The 6,896-nt window shown below is 36.9% G+C and overlaps 1 pseudogene; it reads left to right on the top strand.

The window, feature by feature from the left end:
* Positions 1-3,533: 3,533 nt before the first annotated feature.
* Positions 3,534-5,657, top strand: LOC114619166 (annotated as a pseudogene).
* The last annotated feature ends 1,239 nt before the right edge of the window (positions 5,658-6,896 follow it).

Below are 6,896 nucleotides of genomic sequence, written 5' to 3' on the forward strand. Positions count from 1 at the left end.
TTACTCATTTTCTGGTGTCTGTGATTATGGTATGCACATGTGCACAAACATGCATGCAGTCAAAACGCACACATACATCAAATAAAAATAAGTGTTTCTAAGTCAAACAGTGATTTATGAGAGGATTGATGTATGTAAATGGTTTACATTGAAAGAAACAAGTAAATATGTATGCAGCTGAAACTCTTCTGAGATGTTATGTTTGTAAAACCTTTTAAAAACTAACCTCAGATATCTATGAGAATTAATCTATAAGAAACATCTTTGACAAAAATATGATTCTATATTTTATTCTTATTTCATTCGAATACATCCTGTCTTTGTTGCAACTGTATAAGAAAATTTGCAGCCTTGCAGCATACTCATGAGTGACAGGAGCATTTAGTCTAAATTCAAAATACAAGCTTTTATTTAGTAGAAACATCAAACCCTGCTGGACAACTGAATGTTACAGTTCCTTTTTAGCCTTAGGGAGTAAAACAGGATCTTAGAAGGACTGAAATTGTGTTTGGAGCACACCCTCATAAAAAATAGGAGGAAGGGGTTTGGGATAAGGGGTTTTGGGGGAGAATGGGAAAGGTGATAACATTGAAAGGTAAATATGAAAATATCCAATAAAAAAACAGATAATGGATGGGGAAAAAAGAGAGAGTTTACTTATTTCAAATTATTTTCTAAAGTTTCTAGGAGATGCTAATTGGCTAAGATCTTATTTTAAGCTCTCCACAAAAGAATTTAAGTCTCTGTTTAATGTTCTCAAGAGAGATGTAAATCCTAATTTCCCTCAACAATTCAAAATACTCTCCATCATGCCTTGTTCACTCTTAACTCTCTAAAACTGAAAGCTCATGCCAAATCTGCTTCTGACTGTCTCTGGCATCACCGAGACCAATAAAACTATGCCACAGCTATGTGGAAGGATCCTCTTACTCTTAAAGGGAATGGCCCAGACCCAGTTCCCAAAGATTATTTTTATTAGATGTCTTTGGAGGTAGTCTCAATACCTGTGAACAATTAAACGCTCTTAAAGCTGTAAACTCTAAAACAACCTTCCCTGTTGGAAGAAAGTCTACCTCAGTCACTAGTAGTCCTTTTTTTTTTCTTTCTAGAATATTACTTTGAGTATTCAAGAAGCAAATAAGTTTATTTATACTTCATTTTTACTACTCTGTACTCATGCACATATGTCATATCACATCACATCATATGCTTAGCTGTACTTTTATGGACTTCTCATAACGTAACAACCTCCCAGGTACAGGGAAATCTGCAAAAGGTGGTGTAGAAAGAATGTAAAACCCTGCAGATGAGGAGTAGAGCTATGTAATGCTGACTTCTGAACATGCCACAGCTGTTGCACACCTCAACTCACAGAATCTATGGGTACCAGCACAAGATTTGCACAAAATCAAGTAAGTCAAAATTTCATCAGGAATGTGTGTGTGGGGGGAATCCCTCAGCCTCACCCATATACAAGGAGCTATTGTTGATGGCTACTGAGATTGGGAAATTTACTTCTCCGTGGGGATACAGATCTAGGTAGGTTGCTCATACCCTAGTAAATGGTCATATAACCATGTGCATATGGGCAGCACTAATTGGACTTAGGTCTTTATTAAGAATAAAAATAAAAAGTAAAAAGAAGGTATAAAGCTGTGATGGTAAGACTGAGATGGAGACCACTGGAGAGGGAGAGGAGATAGATAGTGGTATATGGGTATGATCAATGTACATTTTGTGGTAACATGAAACTTCTAAAGAATAAGGAGTATTAGAATCAGACATTATTTATTATGCAGTGAGTTGTATACATTAGCACTAAGAAATCTAAGTGTTTCAATAAAAGTGGTATTTAAAGAATTAAACCAAATATTTTACTTATGAACTATAGGCATGGTATTTGCTATGTGTTTGTTTCTGTGTTCAAGAAGTTAGGAGTACAGAAATCTCACCATCAATGATGTAGTTTTGCTCCATTTACGGTATTTATTTCTCAAGCTTCATTGATACTTATCCTAGGGCTTAGGTGATGGCTATTAAATAATGACACTGCCTCACACTTATATTTTATTGTACAAATAGTAGATAGTAAATATGTAAAGGTATTATCATCTATGACTGTAAGGGTTTGGCAAAGTATTCATATGTTAAAATAAAAAATGCAGTAACAATAATGACAATATTTTTTAGGTATTTCAACTGAAAGAAACTGTGTACATACTATGAGCAATGCCAAAACCTGAGCCTCATGGATGGTTGTGAAAAGCAGGTTGAGCAGGCTGTAGGGAGAAGACCAGAAAGCAATGTTCTTCCATGAATTCTGCTTTGTTCAGTTCCTGCCTCCAGACTTCTGGATTATTTTTCAATGATGCACTGTGATTTGAAAGAATAAGTGAAATAAACTGTTTGCTCTTCAAGTTACTTTGTGCCATGACATTTTATCACAGCAATAGAAACCTGAACTAAGACAGTCATGTTTAAGGTAAAACACAGAAAGAGAAAAAGTAGACTTGTTTGTAATCAAATCAAAATCTCCTAGGAGCTCAGCAATTACAACTTCTAATACCTAATCTGTATCTGTGGCTAAGAGACTTATAGAAGGCCAGGTATCCCCAAACTCTCTAAAAAGGATGCTTGGCTTTTATTGTGGAACATCACTTTTCCCTTTCTACTGTATAAATAATTCTTTTCTCTTTTAAAAATAATTTTCTTTGTTATGGCCATCAGATATTACAGTGGCTATTTGATACATGACTTCAAAAGTAAATTTCTCTTTTGAAGACTTCTCACACACACAGGGAGGTTTAGCACATTGGTTCTTTAAGAATATATATATATATATATATATATATATATATATATATATATATGTATATATATATTTTTTTTTCCACAAAAAACACCATTGCTCACAATCTACCATTATGCCCTGGTAGCCATGGAAACATTAGAAGTTTTAGCCTTGTTAGTTTATCTTAACAGTTGAACAGCCACTAACAGTTAAACTTCTTACAGGAGTCAAAGCGGCAAGTATTTTATATTTTTCATTAACTGTGTTCACTTTCATAGGACACAGAAGCTCAGAGAAAGCCTTTGGTATATGATTAGGTGAGTGTAAATTCTGCTGACTATCCTAAGTGCTAGGTAGCCCAGAGTGTAGCTACAAGGTCTCAAGGTTCTGTAGTGTCCATTGTATCTGTGAAACTTCCTGAGGCTGAGTATATAAATTAGCTTTGCTGTGTTGTTTGACTGTCTATAAAATGGGGATAATAGTATGGCTATCATTGGGTGGTCAATAGTATCAGACATGCTAACGCCCCTGAAATGTTTAAATGAGACTCCAACGAAGTAAATCACAGGAGAGGAATAGAAAGGTTTGTGAGAGCTGGGCACTGGCAAGATGTTCTGAGCTAACATATCTGCCTAATAGAACTTCTTGTCCTCAAGGTGGTGTTTCCTGTCTTCTCATGACTCCCTCTATTGTCAACATTTCCTGTAACTAAGAAGACCATTTACGATCCTGTTGACTCCAAATGGATTTCCTCACCTGTAATATACAAAGGTAAAAACTTACAATTTATATGGAGGCTTTAAAATTGGGTCTTTATGAAACACATATATTTAGTTAATGGTTTTCAGACATGGATAGCAGTAAATCCTGCAAGGCAGGTGCTCTTACTGAGCACACACACACACACACACACACACACACACACACACACAAGTCCCTATCCTGTTCCCAATTTTTCTTCAAACCACACTGTTCCTGCAGTCCACTGCTTCAGATCTGCCTTGGCAAGGAGGAGCTCATGGACAGGGGACAGGGGTCTGGAGACAGGGGACAGGGGACAGGGGACAGGGGACAGAGGACAGGGATATTACTAAGCCACCACAATGTGGAAACCAATCTTGCTGCTGTAATTCTTTTCTGCTAAATAACAGTGCAGTTCCTCGGGACATGAATTTTTCATGAGCATTAAAGCTACATCCAATGACTTGAACTAAGAAAATGACCAAAGATGTTTTCTCATAGAGTCAATGTGGGAGTACAAGGCTTGTGTCAATGACTTCCATCAGGATATTTTTTGTTTCATTTAAAGAAAGCCAATTATATAAATGTGAAAATTTGAGTAAGATACAGGTAATAATAGGATATTTCTGTGATTCCACCTATTTTACACATAGATTTTGGATATGGTGCACTAAGAAAATAATTCAGGGTTTCACACGTTAGGCAATCACTGTACCACTGTAATATCCCCAGCCTGGTTACCTATAGATTTTTGAAGGTCATTTATACTGTGGCTTTATTTTTTAAAATATGTTTAGCTTTTTTCAGAAATGTGCACATTTCAGAACCGTGTACAAAGAAGAATGATAGTGTATTCTATTCTGTTAATCTACTTAGGGTTTCTTTTATGGATCTTATACTCACATCTCTCTTAGTACATATATAGACATACTTATATATGTCAAGGATATTGTTATTTTGACACAAATGTGTTTCTTTCAGCAGGTCCCAAAGAAGAGTTCAATTTGTAATAGTTATGAAATGTTCTGCTATGATTCCTTAGAAATGACAATTTGAGTATTGCTTTACTTATTGCTTTAAGTTATTAATAATGTTGATATACTGAAAACAAAGGTGCAATAGAAATCATCTTACATATCATGTTACAAAGTCTTATCTCACTATTAATTCCAAGTATTAAAATTCCTAGTCTACAAATACAAACATAGTATTTGACATATATTATGTAATTACAGTAATTATAACTGCCACATTAGTGAATTTCTAAGCTTATATTTTTACCTACAAGTGTGTAGAACCCCAATACATACATAGACCACGTAAATACAACTTTGAGAAAGCAGGGTTAAGGTATAATAAGCACTTAGTGCTCTATAAATCATAACTCTTTCTGTTTCCTCCTTGCTTTGTGTTCCTGGCTTGACTTTATACTTCTTAAATCCCATCTTCAGGTTTGCTGTGGCAAAGGAATGTATCTTCAGATTGATTGGACTCATTTGCAGCCTAACAGCTTTGGTGTTTGAAATAATCCTTGCAAGCAACAGATGCTGGCGCTTGTGGGAATTTGACAATAAGGTTGTGCATTTCGTGTTTTTTTGGACTCTGGGAAGTTTATTACCCTCAAGCATTTAACATCTCTGGGTCTATGATTCGGATTCTGGTGCACAGCCCTATTAACTCAACATGGACCATTTCACCTGAATTCCACTATGCACAGACACTGATAATATGGGCCATTTTGTTGAAACCTGCAGTCCTAATTTTCAGTGCAATGGCCATTAAGACCGGCTGCATGAAAGACTCATTTGTTAAGGCACAGACATTTTTGTACAAGATCTCTGCCTTAACTTTGTGTATTAGCAGCCTTTGCACATTTGTTTCTGTGAGCTGGAACCATGTTGTAGACATTTATGGCCAAACCACACTTGATTTTCCACCCAGCTTTCCTGTTAAGAAAGATGCTCTTATAAAGAAACACTATACTGCTGTATTCCCTATAGGGGTTATGACAGCTACTATGTCACTCTTTGGTGTAATTATGTTCCTCTATGAGATGAACTCTTTGAAACCACAGAGTGAAATAGAGTTCCAGTATGCTTCAAGACCAATAAGTCAAAAGGCATGAGGTGAGGGCTCCGACATCTGCCAGAAGATTCTTTAAAGAATTTGTTTGTATGCACACATTACTAATGCACTCATCAACTTATTCCAAATAAAGCATAAATTTGGTTTCTATGTGTGTTTCTCAAGCTTGTATCCCCCTATATTTGTCAGATGTGTTCCTTTCTTTAAAGATTTTCACATTTGAAAGTCTGCCAGCCACAATTACATGTTCCTATACTGCCAATGATCTACGGCAGGCAAAAGTACACGCCAACAACATGAATCAAAAGGACTGACCTACAGGGAGGGGTTGCAGTTAAACTGAGAAATAACACAAGAATCTAATCATGTTTACAGGTTGGAGACAAATTAAGTCCTGGTATGTTGTGAGTGCAGAACTTCTTACCCTTGTCGCTGCTAAATATTTTGTGTGGTTTCTTTAGATAGGAAGGCCAGTCTGCACATTAAAGATAACTGAGTGCCTGTAGCTCTCCTCACTAGCATCCAGTAGCCAGCTTCTTTTTCCCTGCTTGTAAACATCTTAAATATCCAGATATTTTCATGGTGCTCTAGATGTGCCAAAATGATCGCTATGGGGAACCGTATAGCTGCATATGGACATGATCCAGGTGGGTAGATTCTCCTTGATAGATAGAGGATTGTGAAAAGAAGTGTATAGGCTAACAACACTGCCCTAGTCCCTCTGAGTCCCATATGGGAAGCAAGTGAAAATACCTTCCACTGAAACAATGCAATATCTTCTCCAATAAAATTAGAGATATGGAGTGTGGAGCTCATAACTGGAATTCAGAAGTCTATATTTCTCAGGAGAGCTTCCTGAATCATTATGTCCTATCTGGGAGTAACTGGAAAGCAGTGTTTCTCTGGTGGGTAGTTCAGCCCCTGAGGGAAGTGAGTGGACACAGTATTCCTTTAAATAGCTGCATTTTCACTTTGGTCCTCTCCCCTTAGTTTCACTTTTCAGAATCAAATATGGAATAAGAGCTTCAGAGAAGAGGAGGAAACACTAGTTAGCTTACCTAAAAAGAAAGAGGAGTTATCCATCCATATAAAGTTACTCAGGGCCGGGCGGTGGTGGCGCACGCCTTTAATCCCAGCACTTGGGAGGCAGAGGCAGGAGGATTTCTGAGTTCGAGGCCAGCCTGGTCTACAGAGTGAGTTCCAGGACAGCCCGGGCTACACAGAGAAACCCTGTCTCGAAAAACCAAAAAAAAAAAAAACAAAAAACAATAAAGTTACT

Source organism: Grammomys surdaster, unplaced genomic scaffold (assembly GCF_004785775.1).
Source record: "Grammomys surdaster isolate TR1022 unplaced genomic scaffold, NIH_TR_1.0 148, whole genome shotgun sequence".
NCBI lineage: Eukaryota > Metazoa > Chordata > Mammalia > Rodentia > Muridae > Grammomys > Grammomys surdaster.